Source organism: Miniopterus natalensis, chromosome 10 (genome assembly GCF_054644295.1).
Source record: "Miniopterus natalensis isolate mMinNat1 chromosome 10, mMinNat1.hap1, whole genome shotgun sequence".
NCBI lineage: Eukaryota > Metazoa > Chordata > Mammalia > Chiroptera > Miniopteridae > Miniopterus > Miniopterus natalensis.
This window is the reverse complement of record NC_142090.1, coordinates 63,167,716-63,181,035: the sequence shown is the minus strand read 5'-3', so window position 1 is coordinate 63,181,035 and position 13,320 is coordinate 63,167,716. Positions and strand designations below refer to the sequence as shown.

Here is a 13,320-nt window from a genome sequence, read left to right as displayed (position 1 = left end):
TTAACATGATTACATTTGAATGTACAGCACTTTGATGGGTGTAAAGCAAGTCTATTACAGCTGAAAGAGGAGTATATATTCCACCATATAAAATAAAGCATTATTAACAGAAGCCACAAAAATTTACATGTCAAATAGTAACTTTCTCATCGATCAAGAGTCTTTTAGATAAATGAATACAGAATTTTAAATCTGTGATTATTCATATTTATTTTCTTTTCAACTGACAATCTTGGAAATCACTTTACATGAAAACTTTGTTTCTAAGTGTTAGGCTCATTAATTAATAGAATTAACCCTTCTAAGAAGTTGTGACTTGGAAAAGGCACCTTGGGAAACTGAGGAGCAAATACTCACATAAAGTATGCCTTCATGAAATATAAACAATATCATGTATGATGAAATCTCAGTTTCTGTGATGAAAAGGAAACGTAATCTTTCACAATAAGCAGCATAATTACTGATGAACACTAGGTGCAAGTACTAGGAGACACCAGAAACTACATTTTTTATAAAATTTTTTAAAACAATACATTCAAAAGATATTTTCTTAAGCATTTTATTTACTTAATTTCATTTAATCTTCACAAAAAACTTGTAAGGTAGGTATTCATTATGTATATGCATTTCATGCATGAGAAAATTTGAGGATGAAGAGATTCTGCAGGCTGTGCAAATTTGCTGAAGTATTAGAGCTGGGAGTGAATCCAAATCCATGCTCTTTCCATTATACTATTCTTCCAATCGCAAACATTCTATCATTTAGCAAGATAATTCAGCAAGCTACTGCAACTGTAAAAGGACTCGGAAATACAGACATGTTCCTGAGGTCTGACTGGTTCAGTTATGCCAGGAAGGAGAGATAAAACACTTATGCATAGCAATTCCTACCTTCCCAAGTTATGAGATATCAGAACAAATACACAATCAAAACTAAATGAAATGCAACCTTGATATTTATATTTCTTAAAGTTCCATGAATCCAACCAACAGAAGCAACTTGTAAAAATCAGGTCTTATAAAAATCATGTCTACTTGGATTCTGCATGTTGGATACGATCCACTCTGTATACATTTTGTATGTGTGTTTGAACATGTCTTTTGTAGTTGTACAGTAAGAAAAATTAGTCTAAAAAAGAGTTCACCCAAGGTCATATCACTGGTTAAGTTCATTGCTAGTTACAATGTAGTTTGTTTTTTGGATAGCACTACATAAAAAGGCATTTTCTAGGGGTGGGGGTGGGGTGTATATATGTATTATACATATATAATCATAAAAGTAATGCAAGTTTATATTACACAAGAATGGGTCTAATTCTTACTGAAACATTTATTTGAGCTTCCATAGCACCCATTCTCTTCAATCTTTTCCTCTTGACTCTCTAGCTGTTCTTTTTCAGTCTCTTTTGTGAGCTTCTCCTGCTCTACTCAAGCTCTAAATTTTAGAGTTCCCCAGGGTTAGGTCCTGGATTCTCTTTCCCAGCATTCTCTCCCTAGGTGATTACATCCAATCACAGAGATGTAAATATCCCCAAATTTATACAATAAACCCAAACATCTTCTAGAAACCTCCACTACTACACAAAAGTTAACTTCGTTCAAAAACTGAGCCTTTGATCTTCCCCCCAAACCTGCTCCTTCTCTAGACTTTTGTACCCTCCACCCTGTGGCTTATGCCACCAGACACAGATTAATTCTAGAGTACATCCCTGCCCCCACGGTTGATCCACCACACAACCCCAAACATATACTAAATGCGTCCACTTCTCTGTGTTTCTACTGTCACTACTCCAGTCCAAGTCAGCACCATCTCTCACCTGGACTATCTATTATTGCCTTAGGTCACTTCCTACCCATTCTCCTCTCCAACAACCAGTGAGGTCTCTAAATGAAATCAAACAAACAAAAACAGATCCTGTAGATCCTCTGTTTAAAAATCCTTCAATAATTTCCCCTTGTACTTTAGAGCAAAATTCAAACCAGCCAGTCTTGTACGTTCTGACCTGCCAGCTCTTCTACATCTTCGCCCCACGTTCTCTGCTCCCCTTCTCTGTACTTGTGGAGCAGCACTGGCCTTCTTGCACTGCTTCCTATAAGCCAAAAGCCTTACTGCCTCAGGGCTTTTGCACATGCTGGTTCTTCTACCTGGGACATTTTCCTCCACTTTATGCATAGCTAACCCTGATTCTCCTTCGAGTTTCAGTTCAAATACTATTTCCTTGAAGAGATCTCCCCAAGCTGTCCCCCCCCAGTTAAATTGGGTCCCTCTTGTACATTCTCTCATAGCATCCTTTTCTTTCATATCACTCATTACAATTTGTAGGTAAATAAATATGTATGTATGTATATGTATGTATGTGTGTGTGTGTGTGTGTGTGTGTGTGTGTGTGTGTGTGTTAAATGCCTGGCCTTTCCACTAGATTGTAGAATTCACTGGGATCATGTCCTGCACAGTCAACACTTTGCATAGCATGGGTACTTTGTAAATATTTGCCGAATTAATTATTTAGAGAAAAGTCCCCTTCTCCAGCAACATCCCATTCCTAGGCCCTGAAAAAAAAGTCCGACTAAACTTTTTCTTTTTTTTTTTTAACATTTCCAGATATGAAAACTTATGTTCAAAAGGGAAAGAGTTCACACATGAACATATTTTAGTATGTCTTCCTAGTACAAGTCTTTGCATTTAATTAAATCTAATAAAAATATAGAAAGATAATTTAGAAAGATAATTAAATAGAAGTACAGCACAGATGATTAAAATATGGTACAAACTGTTGAAAACTTGACTACAAAAAGTAAATGTTACACAGAAAGCGGCCACTACCATGTAAACCTTCAACACAGCAATGACTATTTGCTGAGTATCTATCATGTACCAGTTCCTATGCTACACAGTGGAGCTGGCTCATGGCAGTAATGCTTTAACAATAGCATTTTATCCCGGGGATACGTTTGCAGAGGCAGCTGGTAAGAAAGTTTTCTTCAATAAAACCATAATTATAAAATGGTTAATTTTATTACATCAAAATTAAAACATTTTATTTAGTAGAAAAATAACTTTATTTCCTTATTTCACAAAGGTGTTAAATTTTTAATAAGTTGATTTAAAGCCTTAGACGTAATAGTCTCATTTCCAGAGGGAAGAGAAATGGGGTTTTGCTCAGTCCTTATCATATTAGTTGTACTTAACCGAAAAGTCCACAACTGTTTTTCAACAAGCCAACGATTTCATGATTATTCAAGTTAATATTGGCCCAATAAGCACCTTAACTATCATTCTGTGTTTTAATTCATAGCATTAAAAATGTTGTGTGTGTGTGTGTGTTTAAACAAAACACTGCTTTATTTTTTCCTTGCACTTAAAAGGAATTCAAAGTTCTCCTAGTAAGTTCAACACCTGGGGGAACTTCATTAAGTGTTATTATTCCCTGAAATTACTGCTTCCTCGTGCAAAATAGGGGCTTTAGAACCTGAAGTTAATGTAATGTGTGCTATTGCTCAGGGACTCAAAGTGGCACTGGGAGACACTGCCATGCTATTAGCTTAATTAATGTTTCCATCAAGTGAATGGAGTGCAAAAAAAAAATTAGTCTTAAAAGTTAGGCTTTGATGGGGATTTACAGAAACAACGAATTCCTGATTTCAATATAAGGTGAGGAAAACTTTAAGCATATTTCTGCTCTCAAATTGTCTTTAATTCCTGGTAGTTACATGTTAAGACATAAGTGGATGCTGGATAAAGTCCAAAGAAAATAAAATGATTCCGGAATCTATTGATTGCTGTAGGTGGTAAACTATAAAAAGGGTTATGACTCTTCAGGATGGAAAGGGTAATGTGAAAGGCAGATTTCAAGAGTATATACTGTTATAAACTATTATGCAAGGTATGACCTACTTGAACTTGTTCACCAAATTTCAAAAATCTAGAATTTCAGATTTCTACAACAAAGGCAATACCAACTTAAAATTTGGAATAATTTAGGACAAATATTTTAAGCTGTGGATAGAAAACATCAATCTTATAAGAAGTAGTTTAAAGCTCAATTTATAATAGTTTAAAGGAAAATTTAGGTAATTTGTGTGGATTTGGGGGACTTAAAAGCAATCTTGCAAATATTTTTGGGTGGGGATAGAGAATAACTACCCTTTTAAGGTTGTTATCACAAAGGATAGTCATGAATCCACTAAGGTAGATGCAAAACAAAATACAGGTCTGAACCAAATAATGGAATTTCTCTGTTGTTTCATATTAAAATTTGCTACTGATCAGTTTTCAAATGGAAGTTTTAGCCTGCTGCTCAGAATTTCAAATCTGCCTCATGCCTTGAAAGTAGGTGCAATTCCAGGGTTTCAAGAACTTTTAATAATTATGCTCCTATTTAAGGTAAAAACAGGGGTTCACCATATGGTAATTAGATGCTTAACAGTCTCAACTTATTTAAGCTGCCTTCCTATTTTCCCCATTGACATAGGACCTACGAAGCTTACTTATTTCTCTCCAGGCTGGTCCTGCTTAACCTTCCTGTGACCTCCTGTGTAGACACAAATAGGATCTGAACATCTTTCTAAGTTTCTCTAACTAGTCAATGGCAAGCTGGGTCATTTCTTCCACTCTCCATGAATTCATCATCATTCCAAATATTTACAAATCCTATCATTTCTCTGAAGATCATGAATTACCTTGGTTTGTATAAATTCAGTTTCCATTTTTTACATACATATTTCAAGAAAAACTAAGTGCTTTTAATCCTAATATACATTTCCAGATTTTCTAAATTTATTCCTTGATTTGCTATCTCATTAGGAACACTAATCAGCTTTCTTGAGAAAAACAGATCTTGAAGAATTTAAGTTTTGAAAATCTTTCTGACCATTTTTAGACAGCAAAGGTAAAGAGGTTAAAACCCTCTGCATAAAAGTAAATAATCAATTATTCCAAAGAAATAAGCTACTGTTGAGCTACTGTTGCTCATTACAAAGGACTGTTTCACAGTTAACCCCTGAACAACACCAGGGTTAGGTTAGGGGCGCCTACCCCGTGTAGTTGAAAATCTGTGTACAACTTTTGACTCCCCCAAAACTTAACTATAGTCATCCCTGGTATCCCTGGAGGATGGCTTCCAGGCCCCTCATGGATGCTCGAATCTCTTATGCAAAATGGCATAGGACAATGCCTACAGTAAGCCCTCTGCATCCATGGATTCCCAGCCTCAAGTCTAAAATACTGTTTACCATCAGAGGTTGGCTGAATCCACAGATGTGAAACCCACAGAGGGCTGACTATATATTTATTGAAAAAAAATCTGCATACACGTGGACCCACACAGTTCAAAGCTGTGCTGTTCAAGAGTCAATTGTATTTTGTTGAGCACTACATGAAAAGGGTGGTTGTTAGGAACAAGAAAAAATACCAAATCTCACCTGAGGTTACAGGAAGTTACAGACAATATGGTGCATTTCACAGGGACCAGGCAAGGTAAAGACAGTGAGACATAAACTGACCGTGTGATTAAACCTCAGATGCCTGCTGATGGCCATGTTCATTACTAAGTATTTACACGGTCCAGTCTGTGATCTAGCAAATTAAAAGTTTGATATTTTAACCAACTATGCTAATTGCCTCCTTTAAAAATACATTAACCTAGGCTTCTTAAGGCATATTTATGTAACAATTAAGCAACATCTAAAATATTTTATTTATTTTAAAAGTTTGTAACTTGTTCGGATATTGTGCCTGGGTAATGGTGCTAAAAAGTAAAAATGATTTCTTACCGTTTTTCCTAAAGTTTCTGCCAGTTCTTTCAGGAAGCCAAACTACAGGATCTCAGCCCCTCTACCCTCTCTTTTTTATTTGCTTCTTCCATTATCTATCTCACCTGAGAACATCGACCCAGACACCAAAGGCTCAACCTTCTCCAACTACAATCTAATTCCAAATGCGGCCACGTCAAGGTAAGTGCACGTGAAAGATGTAAAAGCGGCGCTGGCACTCTAGTGTCCAGGGTAAACGCAGTGCCATTTTTGAGCATCAGCACCATCCCAGACAGGAGAAAGGCTGGGGGATCTGAGCGGCAGAAAAGATGAAAGCAGGAAAAGCACATAAAGAAATGCTTACATGTGCTATCATTAGGTAGTCGCAGCCCTAAGTTCAGAAAAAGGGCAAATTAGCAGTAAAGCTAGTGCAAGAAAATATTCTGATGCACACTATTTGGTTATGTAACCATAAACCATAGCATGCTTGCTTACAAGGACAAATAAAGTTCATTTATGTTCATTGCTTAATGGAAGTTTTTACACATCCATATTATTGTGCAATACTTTAATATTGATGCAAAAACCTAGTGTCAACTGACCTTGAACAATAGTCCATTAAATATCACCAGGTCCTGCTTGAACCAGTGTTTAGTGATCAAATACCACCCAAGGTCCAACTCAAATAGAGATGATTTAAATTTTATGACTTGATGATTTCAGCAATGATTTAGTTTTTGGCACTATGAGCACAGGGAAAACAAGCTTCTGTTTTGTTTGTTTCGTTTTCAAGTTCAGCAAGTCAGATCCCATACTGGAAAATTTTCATAAAGCACAGTAAATTTTTCCAATGCCTATACTAGGTCTTGGTCATATGTTAAACATCTTTAAGAAACTGGATTAATTCCTTCAATAGCTAACTATTGTTTAATATTCTATAGGCCCTTTTATCAATTCAAAATAATTACAATCCTCTATGTATCCAAATGACCATTCAGGGAAGCACAGTTCAGGAAGGAAAATCTAGATTAAACCCCAAGATGAGTTCTGTAAGTCAAATCCATAGATATTTATTTGGAGCATGCAAAAGAGATGGGAGGCAAAGTCAAGGAAACAGACTTCATTTCAAGAAAAATATTCAGGATTACTTAAAAAGAAGCAAATGTACCAGCCTTATATTATGTTGTCTCTACATTTTATCTTAAAATTTGGCTAATAAAAGCTATTTATTATGCTATTTGCCCACATTCCACACTCTCTTAAATTACTCTCCATATAAAGACAATACACCAAGCTTCAAGGGGAAAAATGCGGCAAACACAGCTAAACAAAGCAAAAACAACCATTTTTTGATAGATGAAAATATAGGTGCAATTAACACTTTATAAATCTCAGTGTACACATTAGAAGAATAGTACAGCCACTGGTGTGTCACCAAAATAAATAAATCAAACTGCCACAGGTGCAATGAATCAAATAATACTGCTATTTCCTATTGATTTTGTGTTTCGCCTATATCATGATGGTAGTTGGTTTTCTCCAGGCTTTTGATCCCACAATGTGACTAAACATTATTTGCTCTGGAGGTTAAATAATGAACAGAACAAAACAAAACCCCAGTTTAAGAACTGGGTGGGGTTGGGTGGAGAGAAGCCTCAGCTTTCTGCTGGAGAGGAGGAGAAGCTGCTGGTGAGTGAGCACCCATCGCATGCCCAGCCCTGGGCAGCAAATTTCACATGTTATGAGGTCAGCAGCCCTACTGAGACTGTCATTCATCCTCTCCTTTCACAGCTGAGGACACTGAAGCCCAGAGAGGTTAATTAAGTCACCAAAACCCCAGCTGGTGAGCAGCAGAACTGAGACTCAGATCCAGATGTCTGACTCACTCAGACAATGGGGTTTTCCCTAAAATTAACATGCAATAAGTATATATATTTTTGTAAGCTTAGCTCCTTTCTCTCCAAAAGGCTACAGGATTCTCAAAATGTAACGAAAAGAGCCAGGTGGGCAGGGGCATGGCCCAACCCAAGGAAAGAAACGCGCTAAGGGAGAGAGCAGCTGCTGTGGCTGGAGAAACAGTGGGATCCGTGGGGAAGCCCGAGGCCTGGTTACCTCTGACCACCCCAGTCTGCTTCCGACACGGGGGACTGGAAAGTGGCCGGCCGCTGGCAGCCTGGCTCCAGCCATCCTGGATGCATTGGTAGAGAATGACATCTGCCTTCTGAATTATGGCAATGCTCTGTAGACACAGCGACTCCCATCTCAACACATTGAGAAATGAGGCTGTTGCTTCGTATTTGGCCCTGTTACTCTATATGAAGACATTAACGAAGGATCTTAGGATTCGATGAAACAGCTCTTACAGATGATGTATTATAGAACTGTACACTGGAAACCTATATAATTTTATTAACCAGTGTCACCCCAATAAATTCAACAGAAATTTTTTTCAAAAAGAAAGACTAAAGTATTTGGAAGAAACATTTATAGGAACTCCATTAGACACACATGTTCTGTGACATGAAAACAATAAGGGCTACCATGGAATCAGAAGGCCTGCATCAATAAGATAATTCGGAGAGTACCATGTAATAATGAATAAAAACAACTGAGTCTTTGAAAGGACTGCATGAACAGATGCAATCTGTATATGTAGAACTCCTCCATCTAAGAGCAGAGGCAGAAACTCAACAGGTGAAGAAGGGTTTAAATCCACCTTCATCACACTAGGAGGTGGAAAAATGGAGCTGGGACCTACAGATCCATGGTTTAGCACAAGAGGTGGAACTTAACCAGAAGAAATATAGTGACCTCAAAACTGAGCTGCAAAAATCCAAAGGGTTCAGTCTCAGGAAGAGGATCTGAACAGCAGACAGCTCCAAAGACCAAGCTTTTCAAGTCTTAACATGTAACATTCATACTGGGAACTGAGTAGAGAAATGACTAATTTATATCTGGGACTTAATTTATATCTGGAACTGAGTACTAAGCACACGGAAAACTCCAACTGCAATCAGGGAAGCTTTTGTCCCAAAAGAATGTGTTGAAGTCACTGGGAAAGACAAAACAAAAATCCGTCTGATGCATTTTACTGCAACGTTCAAAAGATAACTCTCTCTCTCACCAAATACCAAAGTTCTTTGTAATAAGTACCACAGCTCCCCTGATAAAGATTTAATCAGAGAAAGCAGTTCTCCAGTCATGGACAGATAATGGGAGATCCATTCCTAATGATGGCATAATCTTCCAGGACTACAACTACTATAGCAAAATTTCTATGGTAGATAATTCGTGGGTGTTCCAAAGTCCTCCTAAATTGAGTAAGGCGGCCTTTGGGGAAACTAGGGGTAAAACTTTTCAATTAACATAGTCAAGACTATCCACATAGGAGTTAATATCTGGAGATGAGACATGCACATTGGATCCTCAGTGGTTCTGCAAGAAATGTATATAACAAACTAAAAGTAGATGTGGAATAAAAGTTTGCAGAAGTCTTCAGTATATATATATATACATACACACACACACACACACACACACACACACACATATATGTATACACATATACACATGTGTATACATATATATAATTTCAAGGTACAATATATTTGCATATTTAAAAATTACCTTTAGATTATACTCTTTCCTTCAAATCTGGTACCTTGATGGGTTATTTCTAGCTACAATATCTGCCCTGTAGAGCAATATGCTATCAATCACCCAATGTCAACTTTTCTCTTTGACCTTGCAACAATATTCATTTAAGGCATAATCACTCTTCACGGACAAATCATTGTCTATTAAATAGTAATTTATCTGATGTGTTTGGGAAAATTTTTTACACCACAGGTTCTATGAAACCCAAGTGTTCCATGATAGAAAATAGTAAAATAACACCACCCTGTTCACATATATTTATTAAGCACACTTTCAGGAGTATAAGTAAAACACTGAATAATATTATATTTACTACACAATACAATTCAAATGGAATGAAAATGCTTTTCAATATCAGCCTTAGGCCTTAGATATTTCCTGAACATTGGGGGAGATTGCAAAGCATTTTTAGTTAATGCATTTGGGATTCAAAACATTGCTTTTGAAATGGAAAAATTAAGTTAGTTGGCATTTCATTTGGCTTCAAAGATCAAATATATCATAAGGTGGTAATATAAAGTAATGGAAATAATAGATAACTGTTTCATTTTCAGGGGGAGAATGGAAAATGGGCAAGATCATAAAAACCTTTTAGACTAGACATTTGGTTTCAGCATGGAGGGTAAAGGGCTTCATTTTAACCATTCCTCACAATCTTGAGTATTTATGATGAAACCGCAAATGTACAGTAACAATTCTCTGCTCTTCCATAAAGTAAGAGTAAATCTAATTTATTTAGGTGAAAGATGAGTAAGGAGGGAGATTTAACTCTGGTAAGTAAAAGCACCAAAATATAGCTTAATTAAGTAGAGAAGATAATTTCAAAAGCATAAGCTTTCTATAGCCATGAACTTCTTAAGGGTTATTTCGTTCAAATTAAAAATCTTAACAATAATAGACAAAGGTTAGCTATGACCCCAAGACACAGGAAGCAGAGAATTTCTGGGAACTGAGAAAAGATTTGCATCCACACAAGGAGGAACCTAGCAGTTTAATATGACCTCGCGTTCCTGAAATCACACTCCAGTGGACTCAGCTCTGAGACTCTGAGCTAACAGCTCGCAGAAATAGGCCAAGTGCAGAACTAGGGGCGAGATCTCAAAAGGAATGTTCTAATTTAAGCTTACAGCCCTACAGGAACTTCAGAATAACTGTGATAATAATAACGTGGATCCAAAAAAAATGCTTTTAAAGGTGGGAAAGAATTACTCTATACTTGAGAATTAAAGCATACACTGCTAATTCTTAATTATAACAAAAAACGAAAGTGGTGATTATAATCCTTTGAGAAAGGCAAGGAAATTAAAAGTCCAGGATTACCTAAGAGAACAAGAAATCATACTCATATATTCTTCTCTAATGAGAAATAGTCTTATTATGTGTGAAAGAAATCTATAATTTTACCAATAAGTGGGAAATCTGTTTTGGTGTGTGGTATCTAGAGCCAAGATAGTTCCAAGCTACTAATACAAATGGAGCATGTTTAGCATATGAAACACATAAGTATAAACAACTCGTGTGTTAATAAAAGATTTAAAGAAAGGTTCAGTGACAGAGTTGAACACTACTGAGGTATTTTAGCAGAGTATCTAACTTCAATTGACATGACCGGCTAGTAGTAAAAACTGCCTGTGATTCATTCTGCACAATGTCTGGCAACAGACCAGCCTGTGTAAGCATAATTACCACACATTGCTAATGTCTTCTGCCTACCATCCATTTCATGTGACCGTATTAATTTCAAAACATAAGCAATGCCATTTCTAACAAGGGGACCGCAATTTCAATTTAGGGATATGAAGTTTAGATTGGTTGGCTTTGTTTCCTAGGATGCCAACTAACATGGCTGGGCAAAAGACATTCCCACTAAACCAAAATAAAAATTGACAAAGGAAATGCATCCATGAAGCACCAAAGTGTTGGTCTTCAGTGCACACTTATAGCCTAGTGGCATCTTCAGAACTATATACCAAGATCACTGATGTCTTTCTGAGGTTTAGAGTGGCATTCAGCTGACTACTCAGAGATTCTGGGCTTCCTGCCAGACGCAAGACAAACACACCAACTGGGTATGGCGTGTTACTTGCTGCTGTTTTTAAAAAACAATGCCAGATTATAACACTCTTTGTCCACAAAAATGCCTGACATTTCTGGCTTAAGACCTTTTGGGTCTAATAAATAACTCCATTTCTTATGACAGAAGTTTCTTTCATTGATGGATTTATTAAATAAATAAGCAGTTCATCAGTTTACAGAATGTGTTATTTCACACAATTTAATATGAAAGAGCTAGCAGGTGGTACTATTAAGAACCATCAGTAGTAGGAATTGTTTCATAGATGACCAACTTAATCTACGCTTGGAACACTGCCATCCTTTATAAGGTTTTTCCATATAACACATTCAAAGTTTTAGTGCCCATCTACTCAGGGTGTTTATGAAATCCTTGTGCAACTTTAAACTTGACCTATCCCACTGAACTATATTTTATGGGTCTCTGTTAAAACTGCTGTGTATTCATCCAGACCACATTCTTTAAAGGAACCCCGAGCCAGGATCATGAATGCAATTTATGAAATCACTCGGCAGCAGCTGGAGAATGTTTTCAATGAGGTGGAAAATCAGACTGAAAGTTGGATCACCAAAAAATGGTGATTATGTTGAAGTCTATAAATTTAAACGGCAATGTTAAAGTCTTATTCACATTGATTTAAGTCATTTTAATTTTTTTTCTGTCACGAATACAACAAAGATTAAGGCTTAAAGTTAACATGGAAATTTTAAAAGCACCCAAAATGGCTATGCTGTTACATATTTCTATTAGAAATTGTATTCTTTTTCCCATGTTAGGAGACTAATACCAACTCATTTGAAAACATCCCACAGCATCCTAAAAAGACTAAGATATATTTTAGAAGTCACTAATTCTCCAAGTGACAAAGTCCATATTTTTAAAAATATTACTATTTATAAAGATGCATATTCAAAAGTAAAATATTTCCTAATAGGTTATGAAAAGAGAAAAATTAGTATGAGAGAAATTGGTTAATGTGTTAAAATAGAAGGTGGCTAGAGACAATGCAATATCCTGGATTCAATCCTGGTATACAAAAAAGGACGTTAGTGGAAAAACTGGAAAAATACGGATAAAGTCTGTGGTTTAGTTAATAGAATTATACCAATGGTAATTTCTTATTTCTAACAAATCTACCATGCTATGTAAAATGTGAATGAAAGATATAAAAAAACAAACACTGTACAATTTTTCTATAAATCTAAAATTATTCCAAAATAAAAAGTTTATTAATATTTTAATGTGATAAGAATATTGGTAGCTTCTGTACTTTCTTCTCTACCTTTCCCCTTCTCACCGATTGTGACAAACTTTATTTTCTAAAGCTGGCCACAGTATCTCCCATCACGTGTTCCTTAGCATCATTTCCCCAGTCAGAGCTGGTGTTGCCTTTCCGACACCCTTGAATCTGGGAACACCTTGGTGCTACTTTGACCAATGGAACATGGGGGGAGTGAGGCTTGTACCAGTTCTGGGTGTAGCTCTGAAATGACCTGGCAGCTTATACTTTCTGCACCCCTGATTGCTGACCCTTAGAACCCACCCACGACTTTATGAGAGGGGCTATAAGAAGTATTCTTTTTCACAGCCTTAGCCTGAACCAGCATCAACTGACAACCATGTGAGTCGTCTACTCTGGACATCAAGCCCAGCCGAGCTTTGTAATGACAGCGACTCCAGCCAACACCTGATTATAACCACATGAAAGAGCACAACCAAGAACTGCCCAGCTAAGAACAGTTAACCCACAGAAATATGAGAGATAATAACATTATTATTGTTTTATGCCACTAAGTTTGTGTAGTTTATTACACAGCAAAAAATAACTAGGACATCGG

At 36.6% G+C, this 13,320-nt stretch overlaps 1 protein-coding gene and 1 pseudogene across 1 annotated transcript in view; one reads left to right on the top strand and one right to left on the bottom strand.

Annotated features, from left to right (window-relative positions):
* Positions 1–13,320, bottom strand: part of UMAD1 (UBAP1-MVB12-associated (UMA) domain containing 1) — a 182,270-nt gene that overhangs the window by 107,016 nt on the left and 61,934 nt on the right. The gene's annotated exons all lie outside the window — the stretch shown is intronic.
* LOC107541707 (5-azacytidine-induced protein 2 pseudogene) lies at positions 8,346–9,121 on the top strand (annotated as a pseudogene).